We start from the raw sequence: 23,833 nt of genomic DNA on the forward strand, positions 1-23,833 counted from the left end.
AAAGGTATAAAACAATACAGAAGGGATGAGTTTTCGCTAGTTTTAACGAGCCGATCAAAACAAGCGCTCGATCTTTTTGTGCAATAATCCCTCAGGTCCAAAAAGATTAAAATCTAGAGGAGGGATAGCACTTCCTGTCGCTTTAACGAGCTGGAAGGCCAAAACTCGGCAATCTTTTCATATTTTACGAGTCAGATGAAAAGAGCTTAAAGAAGACTCGTCTTTTGAGGAACGAGTGATAAAATGGGTAGCAGCTGATTCCAGGTAAGGTTTGGAATTTTCCAATCACGACAGTGTCACAAGGATGGCTAGTGAAATCACTCTTTGCAGCTGTTCCTCAAAATGGGTAAACAATCAAATGGAGGTGAATGATCGGCCAATGGAAAAGTGGAGGTGACGGTGCAAACACGACCAAGGCTTTAATGGCTGAAAATGTTTCATTCACGGTGGTTATTTACCGGGGGATAGTTCATTTTTTAACGAGCTTAAATGCGGGTGGAAACATTTGCTCGGTCTTATGTTTATTTTTTAACGAGCTTGAACTATGTGCTAAAACTGCTCGATTAATCCAGCCATATGATAAGAATGTATCATATAAAAAACGGCAACTTTTAGATTTTTGCCCCACATCCTTTCTTTATGCAAGTTTGGTGACGACTAATCCTACGAGTTTAAAGGGTTAGAGGTCCTAAAAATTTAAAAAATAAATAGCCGCCCCTCGCTTGCATGCCAAAAGGTTTGCATGCCCCCAGGTATAAAACAGAGTTTCAAAGTTACCCCTACTTTAGTCCGTCAAAACATTTGTTTTGCCGAGAGAGGCCTACCTCTTATAGGTTACCCAAAGATTGTTCTATTCACACAGCAAACAAAACACTTCTTTGGCGATGTCTACCGAGATAAACAAAGGCGAGTGACTTAGCTCTGCCAACTCACATAACTTTGACAAGAGAATCTTATTCTAGAATAACCCCTCTTCCAATCACGGACGGGGTACAAACTAGTCATATTCTCCCGCGGAAACCTACTCTATACCCAAAGTTTTCCTGCCGAAGCAGACCAGGATGCATGCCCTCTGGGTTTCAGTCATATCCCTCCGAATTACTCGCGCTCATCGGGAGGACAGACTGGGGATTGAGACATTTCTTGCGTGAAGAGACCATTCAGGGACGGTATATGACTATTTGCTATGCGTGATCTGGGAAATGAAACTGGTCCACGAGCTTGACCACTCTTCCTTCATGTGGAAAACACATTACTCTAAAGAGTGAGGAGACAATGGCTCCCATGCAATAAATATAGTCTCGTCCAAGGAGTAGGTTATAATCCAAGGGTCCTTGAATGACCATGACGTTCATGCAAACTGTCTTCCTTCTCAATGTTATGGGCACATCGGGAAGGATCCCTAAAGGTCGACTGGTTCCTTTATCAAAGCCTGTCAGATTTCTCATTTCAGGCAACAGCGATGGCGAACCAAGTGCTTTCCAAGCAATAGAGGAAAGGATACTCACAGACGCCCCCTCATCAATGATGGTGCTAGCCATGACCATTCTATATATTTGAACGATAATTCGGAATGGTATGCTTGCTGGCAAACGGGGTCTGCCTAGTTGATTCCAGTCGAAGGATACAACTAGGTTGCTTGGAGGTGGGACCGAGTAGATGGCGAGGTATGGCTCTGACGAACTTCCTTCTTGCGGTAAAGGAGTGGGTAGATTGCCCCCATGTTCGTCGGAGTCTGTGTTGATGAAGAGAATTTGGACGGTGTCATCCTTATTCTCTTCAGTGACTGTATCATTCGAAGATAAAACCTCTGAAGGCAAGACCGGGTCAACTGCCGCCTCCACCTTTTGAATTTCGTCTGGTATGGATTCAGTTGGTTTATCTTCAACGATAGGTGCTTCAGCCGACCACCTGAGCGGGCCAGCTGGGTTCTCAACTAGTGACGGACTCGGCAAGAGTTTTTATATCCAAGAGGAAGTCATAACGGTGAAACCGAACGATCATCCAAAACTCTTTTAGCTTCGTCTAAGAAGGGACAACGGTGGAGGGCATGGTCACCTTCGCACGGTTTACAGGGAAATCTAGCTTTCCCTTTTTTTCCTGGGCTTCACTTTCACTAGTTGACGGTGTGCTTTCAACATGATCTCCAGAGGTTGATGACACCGGATTGTGCAAATGAGGAGACCAGTCCCTTAGTATTCGGGGGATGCAAGGACAATCTCTGGCGATTTAAGCCTGGTCGGTGCTGTGTGTGGATTTTCGTTAGACGACACTCGTTTTCCCCCATTCGCCTTTGGCTCCTTCTTCTTTTTCTCTTTCTTCTTCTTTTCCTTCTTCTCCTTAGGAACTTGGCTTTTAGCTTTACCAGTCCCGTTAAGCGAAGAGGAAGGAGGAGAGGAAGAATTAGAGGAAGTAGAAGGCTGGTGGGTAACTCTGGACTCGTCTAATTGCTGATTCGATTGTTCAGGAATAGTGGTGTTCTGAATGACATTGGTTGAGAAGAGCCATACTGGCAAGCCAATTGTCAGTCCTGGAAGCGACAATGTGGCCATATGGGGCGCACCAACATCTCCCCAAGAGGAGAAGGGACTAGGATTTCCACCAAGGGGAATTCCTTGGTTGGTAGGCTCCATTTTCTCAACCCAAAGATCAACGCAGGAAAAGGGTATGAATGTTCCGCTTAAAATAAATTTTAACACGCTTTGACACAACTTGTTTTTTCAGTTTTAAAGAGTCGAGAAAAAACAAAAGATGACTCTAGTCTCCTTCGATTTTTAATGAGCCTGAAGTGACAAGTGCTCAGATGGACCTTTTCCGTTAAGGAGTCTGAAAAGGAACGAAAGGGACTGCTCTGGAGGTCTAGGTAGAGGGAGTACCAAACCAATCGCAAAACTACAGAATACCTTTTAGGGTACGGCAGTCAATCTTCTCGAATGATGTGTTCGGTGCATTGCGATCAGTAAGGCGGCCGACATGGCTTCCTATGGATAAAGGTTTTATGCCTATAGGGGTCTCCCAATATATACTCGACGGTACGTGTGAGCACAAGTCCGTACTGGCACTTATCGTCTCAAAGTGGAGGAATCACCCAACCATCAGTGAGGACAACAGTTACCAGGCTTTACGACGCCGGAATACGTCTCTAGCCTAGACCTCTAAATGTTGTGTGTTAAGTTACAAAGCGTTGTTAAGTTCATTGAATTTATTTTAGGTTGATCTTTCTTATGAAGTTTGCCTTTTGGGTTCACCACGAGATGTAGATGTAATTCCTAAAATGCAATCTAAAGATGATAAGCAAGCTTTTATCTCTTTTCAGCAATGAAAATCCTAGCTACAAGGGGAAAATAAAGACACAATCTTTTCTCAAAGAGCAAAGAGCACACTGTAAATGCACTTTTCCTAAATCAAGCCAAACAAACTGTCAATATGCAAATGCACTTATGCATGTATTTGTTTTTCACTTTCTTAATATTGATGCCTAAAAAGAAAGTTGTTGTACAAATTTGAATTCGCTTTCAAGTGAAAAACACAAACAAGTTTCTTTTCGAAATCAAAAGGTAGAGACGATTACGACACTTTATAATTTTGAAGTAAACACTTGTTTTCGACACTAGAAATTCACAAATTCAAGCCAAAGGCAAAAGTAAAAGCATAATCAACTGTCAACAGCAAATAAACTTTTTCCTAAGATCAAAATCGACACTTATGACAGATCTAAATCCAAGGACGACAGTATGACTAGTTTACTTTTGCAATGGGAAACTGTAAATGACGTAACAAACACACAAAAACAAATACAGTTTCTTTTATACAACTGAGGCGGAATTAAGGCAAAGAAAAGGGGCTTTTAAACAGACACACACACTGATCACAGGCTGCAAAAAACAGAGGCAAAACTGGAAAAAGTGAGAAAAGAACCTCAGCTGCACAGGGCTGAGCTGATCAACGCACCTGCTACATAGAGAAAATGAATTGCAACGCAGGTAGCCCTCTCAGGGACTGCGCTGAAATGCAGAGTCTCTTCACAGAGCCTGCGCTGGAGCAGAAATGAGAATTCTCTCCAGGTTCTGGGTCACGGTTTGCAGTTTAATCTATGGTTTTTGGCCGGGTAAAAGCAATCAGTAATGCACAATCAGAGGGTTGATTTACAAGAGGTTTAAGAGCTATCACAAAGGGTAATCAGATCATTTATGAATCAACTGTTCAGATCATAAACAGATCCAGTGAATGGACTAGAGTAGCAGATGTCTACTTTGCATTTGTAAATGGCAAATGCAGTTCGATTCGCTACTCCTAAGTTTATGAGATGAACAACAATAGAAACACAAACAAACTAACTAGACACGATCCCCAGCGGAGTCGCCATTTTGTTTTCGGGAAAAGTGTCTATTCAGAACGACCCTATCCCACTGGGTTGTGATAGAGACCTCAGAAACAAATAGGGAAAACTACTCTTGTATTCTCCTTTATGAACTATAAATGAAGATGAATAGGATGAACCAACCTGTGTCTTGCGCTAGTCCTTTGATCCAATCTCTCTTCTCTTTGACAACTTCCAGCTATCTGCTCCCTCACTTGCCCAGCGTCACCAAGTTCCTGCAAGTTCACAGAAGAAAGAAACTACACAAAGACATGGATTTATGTTCATAAAAAGCTTAGGATCAGATTTAAGATAAACATACAAATATAACACACATCAATGATATACAAGCATGTAGGAGAAACTCAAATAGTTTTATTGATAAAACAAGAAGATCCAGGAGGAGTTACAGCCGATGATTCCTGATCCAGCATAGAATCCCTTCTTCACCTCCAACAAAGCATAAATCACCCAATACTCTGATATCTATCTCAAAACCAACAACAATTCTCTGCAATGTACAAAATTCCAGCCTTTGGATCTCTTGGTGAGGGATCCATATATAGATGTATGCAAAGAGGATGAGTTAGCTCATGAATTGATTAGTGGCCTCTCTCTGTCAGTTCTTGCTTCCACTTGGAGACTGGGAGCCTCTTACTCATCACTGGTCGAATTTAGTGAGGCAAGTGTCATTGGAGAATATTCTGGATGCTTCCATTGTCTCTCCACCTCGTGGAATGGCTCTGCCACTTTTCATTTCCTGCTCAACGCACCCTGGTAGTGCATTCAAGTGCGTTGCAACGCACCTAGCCAGTGTATTTGGGTGCTTTGCAACGCAGCTAGCTAGTGGAGCATCTGAAATGATCCTGATTTGACTAGTTCTGAGCAGTTTCTGGTGGAGAACTTCTGGGAGAAGCTGTAATTTGTTGACCTTGTTTCTTTAGGAGCTGGAACAACACTTTTAGGGACTTAGGATCCCTCGGTTTATGGACATTTCATGCTTATAGCTGTAAGGCACAAAAATGTCTATAACAACTAAGTCTACCATATTATTAAATAAGACAAACTATGTTAGCTAGTATTGAATAAATGTAATGGGGCCTCATTAAATATGGTCCACTAGGTAGATAAGAGGTTATTATTATTAGAGTTCTCTTTGTAATTATTAAAACGATGCAGAACTCCTTCTGAGATACATGGAAGATTATTGTAATTGAAGCATAGATCATTACGGGGTTTCCCAATCAAAGAGACAAGTGCAAAGGGGTAGCTTCCTTCCATAGAATGATTAATTGTAAGGTGTTACCCTACCCTAAAAGTTTTGATATTAATAAAGAGTGGATAATTTCTATACTATCCTTTGCATCTTTTTTGTAATTTTATATTAAGATTTAAAGCATATAACATGATCTCTAACATGCCTCAACATTCATGTCCTAGAAATTGTTCTCTCAACACATGTCCATAGATGTGTAATTTTCCATTTTTTTTGATGATGCTAAACACTTTGTGTAGGTTATGACATGCCTTTGTATGACTATCCTACAAATAACTCTCCAATATTTGTTTGTGGACGTGTAATTTTTAATTATTTTGATAAGGTGCTAATAGTTTGATATTGAGATACATAGAGAGATAAATTGCAAGTAAGAAACCAAATATTAAAAGGGAGAGAAACATTGATCTACCAACATGCTCATGAAAGGGGGCATTCTATCTCTAAGTATTGTGAAATGGATTCAATTTACAATTGGGAAGAGTACACCGATATTTCATGTGCTTAGATAACAATGGTTTGTAAAAATAACACAAAGATTTTATGACAAGGTGAAGAAGTTCACTAAGAAGAGAGAATAAAATAAATTTATAAATACCTATAATTTAGACATAATAATTTTGTTAATTAAGTAAAAAGATCATATTTTATTAGATAATTAAATGAAAAAAAATACCATAAACCCTTTTCAAATTAAATAAAAAAATAAACTCAATTACAAAATAAATTTATGCACAATCAAATTTAACAATCTTATAATTAAAATACTTTAGATGATACTTCAAATTTAAGATAATTAAAATACTTTTTATATTATTATTATATACTATTTTGAATTAATTTGTAATTTGTTAAATCAATTTGAATGGAATATATATATATATATATATATATATATATATATATATATATATATATATATATATATATATATAGATATAATATTCGAATACTTAGACTTAAATCTAATAAATTTATTAATAAATAAAAAAATATAAAAAAAAAATTATAAATATTTTACAAATTAAATAAAAAAATAGGTACAAAATAAATTTAACATCAAATATAACTAATAATTAAATACAACTAATAATTAAAATACCTTATATGATGCTTCAAACTCGTTGTTCCAAATTAGTTCATAATATATTAAACCAATTATATGTGAATTTGAATTCACAATGTGGAGAGAGATTCATATAATATCTATTTTTAGATTTTTATTTGGCCTCATAAATATATATACACTTTTCTATCTTTCTAAAAATACAAGTGTAATATATACGTAAGTGTAATATATACGTAAGTTTAATGTGAAATATATATATATATAAATTTGAAAATAAATTTGAAAATAAGATAAAGATATTTGGAATAAAATTAATTACGTGTATGAGTTAAGAGTTGATTTTTTAAAAGATAAAGAAATAGGTTAAGAGTCTAAGATTTTAAATAGTAATAGTTTGTAGAAAAAACACAAAGATTTTATAACGAGGTGAAAAAGTTGGCTAAAATAAATAATATAATAAATTTATAAATATCTATAATTTAGGTGTAATAATTTTGTTAATTAAATAAAAAACTATATTTTATTAAAAAATTAAATAAAAAAAATATCATAAATCTTTTTAAATTAAATAAAAAGATAAACTCAATTATATAATAAATTTATGCACAATTACATATAACAATCTTATAATTAAAATACTTTTTATATTATTATATACTATTTTACAATAATTTGTTAAATCAATTTGATTTTACAATATGGAAACGTGTATATATATATATAATTTTCTTTTTATGAATACTTATAATTAGCCTAATAAGTTTGTTAATAAAAAAATATTAAAAATAATTAAATAATTTTATTTTATAAATATTTTTCAAATTAAATAATAATAAAATTACTTACAAAATAAATTTAACATCAAATATAACTAATAATTAAAATACCTTATATGAATAAATTTAACATCAAATATAACTAATAATTAAAATACCTTATATGACACTTCAAACTCGTTGTTCCAAATTAATTTATAATATATTAAACTAATTATATGTGAATTTGAATTCACAATGTGGAGAGATTCCTATAATATCTATTTTTAGATTCTTATTTGGTCCCATAAATATATATACATTTTCTTTATCTTTCTAAAAATACAAGTGTAATATAATACAAGTGTAATATATATGTAAGTTTAATGTGAAATTTACTTTTATATTATTCATTTTTTAAAATTTGAAACTAAGATAAAGATATTTTGAATAGAATTGAGATAAAGATATTTTCAATAGAATTAATTAAGTATATGAGTTAAGAGTCTATTTTTGAAGATATAAAGAAATAAGTTAAGGGTTTAAGATTTAGAAATATTTAACAAAAGTCAAAATTTATTTTTTAAAAGTCACTGATAAAAATAATTTAAAATAATATAGAATCATAACATAAAATAATTTAAAATAGTATACAATCATAACTTAAAATAGTATAATTTTCCTTGAATCATAATAATGAATTAACGTACACTGACAAATAAATGTCATCATTACAAATTTATAATTTAATTATAATAATTTTTCTCACTATATTCTTATAAACCTGTAGCATTTATATTGCACCGCTAGGGCTGGTTATTTAGATCCCTAGTATTATGGGTAGTATAAACCTGTAGCATTTATATTGCACCACTAGGGCTGGTTATTTAGATCCCTAGTATTATGGGTAGCATTTATATTGCACCGCTGGGGCCGGTTATTTAGATCCCTAGTATTATGGGAATTTCCATCTCATTGATAAGAGCGATATCTATAGATGTTATAATTCAAAGGTAATTTTAGACTTCTGAGCTATAACAACGAACGCAAATGGAAAGGCCACATCTGAGCTGTGCGTGTTTATGAGGAAGTGTATGGCCACGCTGGCAGTTCACATTCTTTATTTAATTTTTTAATTTAATAAAATTACCAAACTATATAAAAATAATTGTATGAAGGTATTCATTTAATAAAATAATCGATCGAAAATATATTTTTTATAATATAATTAAAAATTAATATTTTTAAAAATAATATTAAAATTTCTAAATAAATTTACAATTTGTTAACCAATATAAAATCAGGAAGTTTAAATCGATTACAATATAGCTTTTATTATCTATAGTTATAAGGATGGAAGACTTTATGTTAGCCGAAACAATTTTATTAAATTCGTTAACATATTCTTAATTTTTAATTATCTATGAAAAAGCCTCATTCTCATACAGTTTCAACATTGATGGGTGTTAATGAAGCTGAGGATGTCGTGGCATTTCATAATTCAGAATTCTTAATGTAACATTTGGTAATTATTAGTTTGGTGTTTCTTATTGGCATGCACTAATTCTAAATGTGTTATTGATATCTGAAGCTAGAAAGATATATGAAATTTACTTATTGGTGTGCACTAATTCTAAATGTGTTATTGATATTTCAAGGAGAGAAATATTTGAAATTTAATTTGTATTAGGGAGAGATGCAAGTTTTGTAGTTGAGTTACATTAACATGGTATGGATATTTTTTAATAGTAATGGTGATAAATGGAATTTAGCATAGAATTTGTGTCAATATAATGTAGGGTTCTTTTTGCACGTTAAAGTAAGTGTTTGATGTTCATATTATTGAATGGAATTACACATAGAATTAGTATTGTAGACCAAGCTACTTAATTGAGTGAAAGAATGTTTATTGATTTCAATAGGGTTCACAAATCTTGAATACCATCTTGTATCTAAATAGTGAGTGAATTATTGTACCATCACATATCAATGAGAATGCTAAATGTTATGTATGTTGAGGTCCAACAATTCTCTAAAACTTTTTCATCTCCATATTTTTTGACCCATAGTTCTTGGATGTCAATTTGGTTAGAAATTTTGCAACTAGGCTACTTTTCAGACATTTTCTGGTAAAAAATGTTCATCAATTCGGTTAAAAATTCGCCTATTATTTACATATATATGATTAAATGGATGATACTCGTGAAAAAACTACTAATTTTAACAGTAAACTACGTGTTTTTTATTGAATATTTGCCTACATTCTATCTGTATGAATTTTCAAACCAAAATAGTCACCTACAATACTATATATAGGAAAATTTTTAAATCCTTAAAAAATACCTTGATGTAAACCCACATCATATAATTAAACCCAACTGCACATGTCAATCCACAACGTTGAAGTTTCACCATGGAATGTGGTGGAAGTATCCAATGAAAAATCATGGAGATAACAACTACTGCCAAGCATGAGTATATACAAGGACAGTTGGGGAAGATTTCAAAAGGAGGGGAAATATAGAACCTTTGGGAGGAAAGTTGAAAAGGGAAAATTTTCCATGGAAATGGTGAATGTAATAGATGTAGAGTCATAGTGGAAGAGGGAATATGTGAGTTGAATTAACTGTGAAATCAAGATTTGAGCATTGTTCTTGGGGTTTTTGGCACGGGGCCAAAATTCTTCAATTTTGAAGTCTTATGGATTTAGTAATTGGATAGGTTGATTTGAAATAGGCAAGGAGGATTTGGTCGGTTTGGTAGTAGGAGTAGATTCAGAGCAACGTCGGCCCGAGATCGACTTCAAATGGGATATCCAAGTATGTATCTGCATTTAAATGGTAATTCTATGTTTAATTTGATTGCTTGGTTGTTTGTAAAAATTTAGGCATTACAATTCAAGTTTGACTTTGTTTGAATAATTTTTGAAATCCAAATAATATTATCTTTTGGTTCAAAACCTATAATCCCATGCAAATGGTGTTTTCCTTTTAAGTGAAGATCTAGAAATTCATATTTTAAGTGGAGATCTAGAAATTTATATTTTTTTTATGTAATTAGCAAGAAACATATCCACTTCTTAATTAGAAAAATATAATTATTTTTTATGTAATGCATGTAATATGTAAAATGTTGAAATTATAAAAAGAGATATATTGAAATTCATTTTTTTTCATTCTCATTGTTCCATGGAAACCTATATTATATATTGTGTTATTTAAGAAATATCATTTAAACCATTCTTTTATGATTTGAAGATATGGTTCCCTTATGACCAAAGGATTGTAGATGTGCTTTTAAAGATTTGGTGAAGCATACTATTCAAGAGATAAGGAAAAGAGGATTCCAATTGCATTACATTATTAAAATTGCTTAATATCGAATACACATGATCCTCATAATTTACATCTAGTATTTTTTTTTTGGTCAACTAGCCTACATTGGATTTAAAATGGTAACCTTTCACAAGGAATTCCTTAACAATATACCAATTTTCCATTAATTCAAAGCCGCGTGGGCAACATTTACGTATATTCTTGATATTTAGAAAAAAATGGTTTCCCTTACCATAATCACATTGATCCCACCCACCTCCACATGCCAATGATCCCATGATTGTATGCATATATTTAAACATATAAAACATTGGGTTGGATCTCTCTTGCTTGTTGTTGTTCCTCTAACTAAGATACATGATAAGCATATTAAAATGCTTCTTCCATAAAAAATCTAGAACAATTTTCTCCCAACAAAGAGGGATGCATTCTTATTAAAAAAAACACATAATCACTTACATTGTGCAATATCAAATTCACAAGGATGACTCACTGAAATCTAGAACAATTTTCTCCCAACAAAGAGGGATGCATTCTTATTAAAAAAAACACATAATCACTTACATTGTGCAATATCAAATTCACAAGGATGACTCACTGAAATCTAGAACAATTTTCTCCCAACAAAGAGGGATGCATTCTTATTAAAAAAAACACATAATCACTTACATTGTGCAATATCAAATTCACAAGGATGACTCCTTCAGTGTCTAGTATTAAGTGAAAAAGAAAGAGGTGGAAGTGTTCCAACTAAATCAAGGTCCATTCACACTAGAGATAATGATGAGATTGCAAATAGAGTAACTTATTAGAGATGGATTTGATTTTTTCTACAAATAAATACAAGGTATTTTGGTTTCTATTCACCTTATGTTCTAAGCCAATGTTATTCTTCTACAATAAGATATTACATAGTGGAATTATTTACCAAACTAATATTATTCTTTTAAAACATATAATCATGAAATGAAATAGTTGTTTCTCATGGAATTGTTTACCACACTAGCATTATTTTCTATAACATTATATTCAAGAAATATTATCTTTGGGAATATCCTTTTTACACCTTTCAAGAAATATTATCTTTGGGAATATCCTTTTTACACCTTTCTTGCTTTTGACACACGTCAAAGTAGTATTCATGTCGGTTGGATAAACAAAAAGAGAAATCAATGTTTGAAACGATTGTGACATGGAAGCCTTCATCTTTTCTTTTCTGGCTGAAAATGCCATTGGGAAAATCATAAGGTGTGCATATGTGTTAGGTTTTTTTGCTCTCTTCATTTTATTGTTTATTTATTGTTTGTTTTATTTAACCTAAATAGTGTCCATACACAATGATGTGTTCAATTGCCCAATAATTATCTACATCTAGCATACTCATCGATGTTGTACGAAAAGGTTGACCAAGAACATTTGGGATACCAAAACATATATAGAAGATGTCCAATTTTCTACGTAACATAATGTGTTTTTAATTTCCAATCAAGGATTCCACAAATGAATTAGTGAGTTATTTGAAAGTTTCTTTTAGTAAATTGATTTCATTAACTATTTCAAATATCAGTGGGAGCTACAATAGAGTGAGTAAATCCATTGCAATGATTGTTTACAATAAAGTGGGTAAATCCATTGCAATGATTGTTTATGATTACTAGTGATTTAGTCAATATTATTATATATGTTCATATGTTATGTGAAACATGGTAGGTATATGGGTTTCCGAGAATTAAAGAAGGAATATTCTTTCACAAAGTCATAACATGATCATAAAAAATGATAGATCTTTATAGAGGTAATTGTTCAATGGTAATTTCATATTTTTTTGGACCATGGATTTATTTAAAAATCAATTAAAAGTAATTATATATTAATTTTGCAATCAATTTTATGTTAATTTAAAATGCCCCTTCCTACAAAATAGATTGAATTATTAGCCTACTTATATTATAAGTATTCTCTTTCTATTGGTTTGAAATGTTCATGAAATACAACAATTTTTCTCAAAATGTTGTAGCAAAACACACACATAAAATTTCATGAGAGAGTGCGCTTAACATCCTAGACATTAGTGCCCTTTATGACCTTACCAACCTGTTGATGCCTCGAAAATCGCTGCAACAACATCGGGGAAAACCACTCGGTTCGGACCTTAAAGGCAGCTCCTTTTCCATTTGGTGTGGTGGCTCCGACTGGAAATAATGGGACCAGTTTCCCAATAATTGGTAGATATGATGGATAAGTGGTTGATTCTTTAATATCTAATGATAATGGATAAGTGTTCTTAATCTAAAAAGTAAAATTATAGACAACTATCTATCCCGGGAAATTTCTGCTTTAGTGTAACTTTTGATGATCTTCATCTACAAACAGGCATATAAATGACTCTATTGGTAAACAAAGACATTTATTCATATGATAATTTCTTTGTTCAAGTAGTTGAACAAAGTAATCATGAAAAAATTATTACACTATTCTTTATATATCATTGACACAGATATGATTGAAAGAATAACACTCCTTAGACATTCAATAGTGATAAGTATAAGGACTGCTGTTAAAACACATACATATATCTAATGATAGCAAGATTAAACAAATGCTGATTCACATGAAAGAATGAAACAAGAGCATAGATAATAGTACCATATGTTATTTGGATCACTCTCGATATCAATCACATTCAAATTCCTTCTTCTAACTTAGAAACACTTCCACAATAAGGCAATAGTGCACATGTCATCAAAGCTTTCTTCGTTAAAATTCAGAATACTGGCCCAGTCTTCATAAAAATATATCAGAAGCACAATAGTGTGACTTACTGATTTGAGTTCATACAAAAACTGAGGACCCTTTCTAAATGCATGAAAGGGCCTATAAATACTAATTAAGCTAACTAATTACAAAATAAAAATGCTATTAATTGGTACAACTAAATTATGAGTATCTCCTCAAAATCGGCTTGTTTGCAGTCGGCAGCATGATTCATTGTTTCGGATGATCTCCCTTTGGCTTGAGCTGGCAGATAGCAAGCATTGGTTGCAATTCTGGAGGGTGACTTAGACGAGAATGCAGTTGGGCTGAGTATGTGGCATCATGGATTTTGGGGATCATACAACTGATGGCATCAGTTAAACATTTGAGTGCGGCCCTTTGACTGTATGGTTTAATTAAGAAAAACCAAAAGGTATCCCAAGTTAAACTTTGGATGCCGGCAATTAATCTTCCATTCTTTTCCAATTCTTGATTGCATGTTTGTTCCAAGGCTTTGGCTGACGTCAATTTACCTAGAGAGCACTGTGAAATCATGTTAGACAAATAAAGAGTGCCATTTATTAACTCAATTAAATTACTGGTCGATAATCTGCATCTTGATGTTTCTCTCTCTGCTTTCATCAGTTGTGACTGCCATTCTAGAAAAAGGATTTCTTTGTGTGACTCTAGAATTTTAGGCAGATTCGCAGCTTGCCCTTCACTGGTGTCTTGCCAAGCAATAAATTTGGTTAAAGTCTCATCGGCCTATTCTAAATCCTGCCTGGCATCGACTGATTTGTCAACTATTGATGCAGTAATTTCACAAAGGGGCTCAACCAGAGAAATGTTATGACATAGCAGTTTTAGCTGTGTAATCAATGCTTTATTGATTTGGAGAGCTTCGGTTCTGAACTCTGCTGGTTGAGGAAGACTCTTAAACTTTTCTACTTCTTGTGACAGTTGAGCGATTTGCTCATCTTTCGTCTTACTCATTTGTTCATTCATTGTCTTCAATCTGGCCAATGCCTCGGATAATTCCTTTTGTTTCTGTACTGTGCTTAAGTCTATCCTTTGCTTCTCCTTAAGCAATTGCTCCTTTAATTGATTGTTTACCTGTTGCTGTGTTGATAGTTGCTGTTCTAACTGTTCTATTTTCCGCTGTGCTTCGGACACCTGTGACTGCAATGAAACAATTGTTTGATCTCTTTCCTTAAGTAGATTGCTTACTTCCGAGGCTTTATCCATAGTGGCTGCCGAATAGGCTCCGGCATACTGTGAAAGTTTTGTAAGGTCATCGGAAGGGTTAAATTCCTCCTTCCACACCACATTAGCCATCTCTATTTTTTCTGGTAAAAGGGAAGATTGATCAAGTCTCCTCCTTTTTCTTTGTCTTTTCACCATAGCCCTGTGTTTGGGACTGTAAAAGACGTCTAATGGTGGTATGTCTTCTATCTGCAAAACAATCTGATCGGATGGATCTTTCGGAATTATTTCTGTATCTTTGCTGATGGATAGGCCGCTAGTTCCTTCAATTGGAACCGTAGTTGTTGTTGTTTCTTGACCAACTGTTACTTGAGGTGTGCCGAACCCTTGTGAAGTCTCAGGATTGCTTATAATAGAGTCAAATTGTTGCCACTCTTTGAGGACTTTGGGATCAATTTGAGTATCTAGATCAATATATTCACTGTCCTGATTCTTTTCTTTCTCCTGCTCTATGTCCTGTTCTGACTCTTTTCCTTTTTCAGGAATCTTCTCTGTAGTAGGAGGTTTGCCAATAATTTTTTGTTCAGGCTCTCTTGACTTAGTTGTTGGTGTAGTAGCTAATAAGTCCAAAGGCAGAGTTTGCAACCTCTGTTCTCTAAGCCTATTGAATTCTACCAGTCCTTCATCATTATATTTCATCTTAGCCAATGTTTTCACCTGAGACAATGATTCTGCTGAAGAAAATAGGTCGTCAAATTCATCTTTTTCATGATCGAACTTTGTAAGTTTGGCTTGTTCAAGCACATTATAGGCAACCTTCTGTGGATCGAATTGCCTGTTAGGGATGGTTGCCAGATTGAGCATGTTTATTTTCCCTGTCTCCTTTTTTGCATGTTTATAATCGTGTAGAGTGTAAACACCGCATCTCAAAGGAAATGTAGGCCACACTTGCTTTTTAGAAGTCCTAAGAGTTTTGGATGTTCCTGCTGTTGTTATTTGGTAAGCTAACTCTCGAGCCAACAACTTATCAGGTACATACAATGGAAGGACATGGGGTCTTGTGAGGCTACCATAAACCCTTATATATGTGAACTTGTCTTCCCCGAACCAATTCCCCACAACAGTCAAGTCAATCTCTGCCTCCTCGGAAATCCTTGGGGCAGGCTTATCAAAAATGGCATAATAGATAGGCAACATGAAACCATTACAAATTTGGTACAAGTGGTCTTTATAGTGTGCCTTCCATAACATCTGATGATAAATGTGGATTGGCTTAGGGTCTTGTGGTGTCCATCTCCACCCAAGTATCGGGTATTCGGAATTAAAGCAAAGTATATCCATAACATAAGCACTATAATAGAAAGGGGGAATGGTCCTGGTGGTTTTACATGAATTGAATCTGAAATCAAGAATTACAGAGGCTAACTTATCAAACAATATGTTCGCCCAATCCATCACATAACTATTAATAGCCGCTTCCATTAAGGGAACCATTTCAATAGTGAACTTTGCATAATCATGCATTCCCCACATTCTACACATCATCGCTCCAGCATAACAGTAAGGAGATGATAGCGAATCGACAGAGTACTTACCCGATGATTCATGTTTGTGTTTTGCGGGATTCTGTCTCCATTGCCTAATTGGGGCTGATTCAGTCTCGTTCTCAGCTGAGAATTTCTCTAGAAAGGCTTTGTTGTATTTCTTTTCAGGTTCGGGCAAGTGATACATCTTCCTTAAGTCATCAGGCTTAAATGAACCAAAAATTCTTCCGTCAACTGTGCAAAACGTTCTATTTAAAACTGGAATTTCTTCAATCACCCATCTGACTACATCAGTGTATGGAAGAACTTTCTCCCGTGCTGCTATCCTGTGCAAATATGAGTCGGCTAAATCTTTCAGGGAAGCTTCTGATTTATTAGTTGAGCCTGCAGTAGCTTCTTCCAATGTTTCCTCAGGTTCCTCTGCTTCAATTAAATTGCAGATACTTTGCCAACTTGTATTTCCAAGGCCAAGACACGTAGTGTCTGAGATTAAACCTTTTTTACTTGGTCTTGGATCACTGGTGGGCTACACTTTTGCTGTAGGAGCCGCTGCTGCCACGGGTCTCTTGGATTTCTTTCCCATTTGTTTCGAATTTGTTATTTCGACGGACTTCTGCGCAAGAAATGAAACCAAAGTGATACAGAGAAATGAAATAATTATATCACTAAGCGAATAATCAAAGAGTATAGTGAAAACTGCAGCAGATATAATCTAAGTGGAAAATCTCGGTATAAATGCTTCATTAATTGGCCGTTTCACCTATCAATCATGGTAAAGAGGTTTTTAAATACCCATCATAACGTTTATATGGTGAATGATCCATTCAAGCATGGCTTAGATTTTTGGCGGATAATTGCAATTGATGATTGGTGACGTGAACGGGAAGGTTTTAATAATAGTCCAAAATATCCCTCGATCACGAAAAGGTGATATAATGCATGCAAGCATTTCAAATATGTTTCGAAACACGTGCCTTGATTTAATGTATTGCAGTCGGGAATGGGCTCGGGTCATATTACTTATGCCATTGCGAAATCGCCGATTGCTGATGGCGATACGGCTTATCGCATCGGAAGATTTGAAAGTGTCACAATTCATGTGTTGGGTTGTTAAGGCCGACTGCCAATGGCGATACCTTTTATCGCATTGGGGAAATGGGGGAGGCGTTTCTTTATACTATGTGTTTTTTCCTTTCCCCGATATCCGATAGCGATTTCCTTTTTCTGATCGGAGTGAGTCAATGGGTCATTTATACATGTTTTTCTTATTATTGCGGTATGCGATCTTGCGATTGCTTTATCGTAATAATAAAGAGCTTTATAATTATTTAAAAGACCTATTTTTATTATTGTTCAAAAGGTTTATTTTAGAATATATCATTTCCATTGGACCTTTTGATGAGGGTTTTTCTAATGATGAGTTAATACCAATTTATTCACACATCTAAGTTTAAAAGGGACCCATTTCATATTATGATTTTTCAAGAAAATTTTTATGAAATGGGGGGTTGTTGTACAACACAACACAACCCTAAGGTTATGAGAATCAAGTCACAATATAAATAGCCATATATGCTGTAGATTATGTTTAATCTCTGATCAAAGATGGTATTTTGCAACCTCTTGTGTGCAAATGAGGGAAATATGTGCCAACATGTTATGAAGAGATATATGTACATTAAGGGAATGTCCCCTTTGACCCCTCTAGTGTGCCACTTATTTCTCTTGTGATGGGGCGAACATTATTACTAGATTCTATAGAATTGTCATAATTATTATAACACTTTGTATCGTCACTAACATTATTACGCAACTTCAATACTTTTGAAGGTGAGAGAAATGTTGTGACAATTGGTGAAGTGGATGAAGAGGAAAATCATGATCTCGTAGTCTCATAAATGAACATGATAGGAAATGAGTGATTAAGGAGTTAAACAAGGCTACTGGTTCACATATTTTTACAAAATGAAATAATTTTTTTGTTGAAATTAGAATCAATAGTAGTGCAGTAAGGATGAAGAATTTGAGGGATGTTTTGACTTGCCAATCATAAATGTTAAGTAGTATAAAAAGGGATAATGCTAGAACTAAGTATTCCGATAAATGCTTAAGGAGCTTTAGTGAATACATTTCAAAAGTTCTACATAAAAACCCATAAGTGCATACCTTCAATTTATTGCGCATTTTGTATTTTTTGCAATTGCAAAGCATATGAGATATGGTATCCCTTTTAAGCAAGCTACTCAAATAATAATTCTTGGAATATATCACAAGAGATGCCTTGGAGACTAAATTGGCTCATCTAGACATACTAACCACTAATGTTGAAGTTGATTCACACATTAGTTTATATGGTTCATTATAGCCTAACTTATGTGCAAGATGGTACACTTCAGTGCTTACAAATATATAATGTACATAAAAAATTATATCCCTTGCTATTTCGGGTGTACAACATTCTATATTTATCCTTAAACATTGCCAACATCTCATTTTATACTTGTAAAAGGAATATAAGAACTTTATAAATATTTTTATCAAATTATAATTAGATTCTTCCATTGTTTACAATTAGATAAAAGCTCACATGACAAGACAATTTCCAAAACCCAAATATTATTAATTACCTTCTTTAATATGATAGATAAGGATAACAAAAGAACCTCACTATTTAATTAGAAGAAGCATGAACATAATTAGTTTCATGTAAAGGAACCCATTAACCTATCATGCTATAATTTAGTAAAAAAACATGTTGTGAATTATTTAATAACTAAACAATTTAATTATAACAAATATGAAAATAAATATGCTCATCTAAAGAAACTTGTCGAAATATCATGATGTGAATTAGTAAAGAAACATGTTTTGAATTAGTCTTATTTTAGAATAGGCTACAATGAATAAACTTAGGATCTATGTAGTTGATAACACTAGCATTGGGTGCTATTTCATTCTTAAAGAGTAGCAAACTGATTAATTAAAAAAAGAATACTAAGCCAATATTTACTAAATACTCTATAGTTTCATACCAAATGTACTTTTGTGCAAGGATTATATGTAAAACCATAAACAATATCATTATGTTCCATAAATAATATCATTGTATATGAGTAATACTCAACCTACCTAAAGCATACATTAGCCTTAGAATTATACTTATAAATAGAATGGTTTAATAATAAGAATTCAAGAGCGGTGTTTGTAACAACATAGTCAAATCAATCTGGTAATAAAATGATCACTTTTCCCTACTTATGATGTGAGGAATTACTTAATTAAGAAAGAAATTGACCTATCATAATATGACTTAGTAAAAAAGTTGATTGAACTCTAACAAAAAAATATATATTATAATTTGATAAAAATAATCACTAATTTATTTCATTAAACATAAATATTTTCGATAATATCTACACTTAATAATGCCAATATTAAAATATCATGATTTATTTAAGAAATAGAATAAGAACACCATTCTTCGTAACTAAAAATAAGTTAGTAGGCCATTCTTAAATAATAATAAAAATGATTTAATCAAAACACAAAGCAATCTGCTAAACTCACATAACAACAAAATAAATGCCAACACTACTTTTTTAAAGCTCTTAAAGCATTAATGAATAGAAAATGAAAAAAATATAATAATTGTGTTAAATGACCAACTATAACATGACAATACCTAATAGTGAATCATAACATTATAGAATGGTACTCATGTAACACACTGGACATTGTAATATCAAAATTGTATATTAAATGTCAAATTTGTGTGACAAATCATTTGTAACACACTGGACATTGTAATATCAAAATTCTATATTAAATGTCAAATTTGTGTGACAAATCATTGAAATGTTTAGGGTAGCTCATTCCAAGAAACCTTATGAACCAATCAATACGTGACATAATGAAAAGTTATCAATAAGTGTAACCTCATTTATGTTTTCTTTGTAAAGAGATTTTAGAAATGTTATCCTCTTTCGGTGTACGAGAATAATGTGATAAAATCTATCAAATAGAGCTATGGTGTGTAGTTGCTTGTATGTGGAAATTTTTTTGGCTGCAATAGCTTTGTACCACTTCAGCCATTTTGTTTCTTTGACACTTAGTGGGGTGGGATGTGCATTCCTGATAACTTCTTTTATTTACGACATTGTAGATTGTGTTTAGAGAACACCATGCTTTCTTTGAGCTCCACATCATGTCCATAAAAATCTGGTTCCTCAACTCGATTCCATAGCTTTACTTAGAATGCATTATCATGGACAATCATCTCATCATTGATTTCCAATAAAAATGAATCAAATAATACAAACTTAGAACATAAAATTAACATTCCATTACTATATTTGGATAAAACATTTAATAATGAACATTAAATTGACTCTTTTATTACAAGGTACATTAAATTGATTCACTCTTTTATCACAAGGTACATCGACCATTGTATCTATAGGCAACTCTTAAAAACAAGTCACTACATCAATGATTGGCTTAGTGCATGAAAAGATTAACATACATGTCCATGCATCATCATGGTTTCTCCGACAACGGTCATAGATTGACTCCGACATGGTTTCTTCGGCAGTGTTCACAGCTCAACTCCTGCAGCTCTATCATTGCAACTTTATTTATCTGACTGCACTGCTTCGACTTCAACCCTTCATTCAATACATCCACGTACATTCATTCAATGCCCCAGTTCCCGTCCAACATTTCAAATTAGTAAGTGCCGCCCAAAATTTTGAATTCAAATTGGGTAGTCCCGCCCGACATAAATGAATAGTCCCACTTTATTTCCATTTTCTCGAGCCAGAAGATGTTGCCCATATCCCTAATGAGAAATGTGTCAACTGCAATTGAAACATTGGAGTCGGCACTCAAGCTCATGCGCAAGCTGTAGTGGAAATTCGAGTGTGCCCAGGGCTTCAGATTTACAGCGCTCGGTCTCGAAAGCGAGTGAAATGCATTATAGAGGAGTGAGGAAGCATCTGTGGGGAAAATACGTGGGGGAGATAAGGGATTCGACGAGGCATGGAGTCCTTGTATGGTTGTGAACGTTTGAAACGGGAGAGGTGGTGGCCATGGCTTACAATCAGGCTTCCTTCGCCATGAGAGGTTTCAACGCCATTCTCAACTTCCCCCTTGAAATTGTCTGCAAGTCCTTCAAGCATCATCAGGCCCACGCCGGTTTAGCTAATCCACTTACTTCCAGCCCCAACTTTTCCATCGGCTCCTCTGAAATCTCCTCAACCACATCTAGTAGCCAGCTTTCCGACTGCCATAGCTGGATCCAGCAACTCGACGAATATCATTCCAGTACTCCCACCTCGGCGCTTGAAACGTACATCATCGAGAGGCTCGATTCACGCAGAGAAAGAGGGGGGCCCCACCAACTTCTACCCCTATTGCTGCCGAGATTGATAAAAACCAAAACGTTAACAAATGTAGCAAATTATTACCAATAGAGAAGTCGTAGTCTCAAGAAATGTCATCTATATTGGAGTTGGAGGCTCTGGATGTTGATTACATAAAAGTTCAAGGATAAGGAAAGTTCGTATTAGACCTGCTTTTCTTTAGGTTATATCATAATTTCTTTGGAGTTAATTTGTTTTCATTTCAATAAAAGTGTAAAATTTTACAGTTTCCAAAGAATTAAATTTTAAATTTAATATGTTAGGTCACACTCTATGGAATTTATATGAGCCAGTGTATTTGTGGATAACAGTTGGCTGTCTCCAAATAAATTGGTGTAACAGGTTTCCCTAAGAAAAAAATAAACGCAAGCAATTTTTTTTGGCATAATTCATTTGAACATAGTCTTATTGTTTGGCCTAATTCTGACTCAAAAGTCTTTTTTTAAAGAGTATGCCAATATATAAAGAGATAAGATTTAGTAATATTAGATATAAAATAATGTAAATAAAGTATAATTAGATTTAGTAATGTTATATATAAAATAATGTAAATAAAGTATGATTTAATAATATTATATGTAACATAAGTTTTAGTGGTAGCTTAATTAGTAATGGTTTTGTGAAAAAATAGTGTAAGGAGGTGTTTAGTATTCAAATCCTTTAATCACTAGTGCATGATGCAACAAGAGCATAGCTATACAAAATCCTATGTCAAATGAATACAAGACTAACTTGATGAGATTTGCTAATATATATTTCATAATATTAATTATAAATATATATTAATTTAATTAATAAAAATATATATATTAACTATATTGTAAGTAAGTTAAAGCATCCATCTACAATATAAATAGTTATGGAAATTTACATTTAAATATATTATAATCGTTATAATATCTGTCACATATATAAAAATATTATAGTAATGATTATATATATTATATTATATAGTTAACTAATTAGTATTAACTATATAATATAATATAATATAGTACTAATATATAATATTATATTAATTAAATATTATAGTAATATATGTTAATATTAATATTGGGGAATGGGTGATCAATATGATAAAAAATAAAAAAGAAATTAACAAAGTAAAAAAAATATGTTTGATAAAAAAATTTAATTATTTAAAAAAAATAATAAAGTAAAAATATATAATAAATAAAAGGTTTTTAATTGTTTTTTTTTTTAATTTTTTTTTAAACATTAATGTAAATGTGTGTACATATTAGTTTTATAAATAATATATATATATATATATATATATATATATATATATATATATATATATATATATATATATCAGACATATATGAGATAGTATGAATAAATTCAATTATTAGAATGATGCTCATATCTAATTTACAATGATAATATTTACATGAAATTTCTTTTCATAATATTTAAATTTCCTTTTACTTTAATTATGAGTAAATAATTATGTTTTGATAAAGTGTACTTAGTTATATTAAGTTTAACTACTTATTATATTTATTTCCAAATTGAGGGAGTAAACTACCATGTATCACTAGTTATATTAATTTTAACTACTTATTATATTTATTTCCAAATTGAGGGAGTAAACTACCATGTATCACTGGTTTAAAAGTATGATATAATGGTTTCACCTAATTACCATTTTTTTCCTTAAATTACAAGTTTGAATTACAATCACATATGATAACATTACTTACAATATTCATATTCACACCATTTGAATTCATTGAGTTACCTTTAAGTACACATTCTCAAAATTAAATATAATACACGAACATATATAAAATAGAAAAAATACATAAACATATATATTGAGAAGAAATTTAAGCACGAGTGTATAAAGTGACTAGGCTAAATACTATTAAACACTAAAAACTATATTACCTTGTCTTTGAAGCAATGAATGACTAAAATCACACATTATATTTCACACATAGCTATGTATTCATCAACATGCACGCACATACACATTACATTCAACTATTTCTCTATAATATAGAGTTTCTCAGGTCTAACTTATTCCTTATTTAGGAGGAGATGTTGAGATACTATATCATCCATCTCCAACAATTCACAAACCAAATTTTAATATAGAATGTAAGGATTAA

At 32.9% G+C, this 23,833-nt stretch overlaps 1 pseudogene; it reads left to right on the plus strand.

Annotated features, from left to right (window-relative positions):
• The first annotated feature begins 21,143 nt into the window (after positions 1-21,143).
• LOC149213607 (uncharacterized) lies at positions 21,144-21,847 on the plus strand (annotated as a pseudogene).
• Positions 21,848-23,833: the final 1,986 nt, after the last annotated feature.

This window comes from Pinus tabuliformis, chromosome 1_1 (assembly GCF_031772625.1).
Source record: "Pinus tabuliformis cultivar Carrire ecotype Pingquan chromosome 1_1, CPIR1, whole genome shotgun sequence".
In the NCBI taxonomy this organism is placed as follows: Eukaryota; Viridiplantae; Streptophyta; class Pinopsida; order Pinales; family Pinaceae; genus Pinus; species Pinus tabuliformis.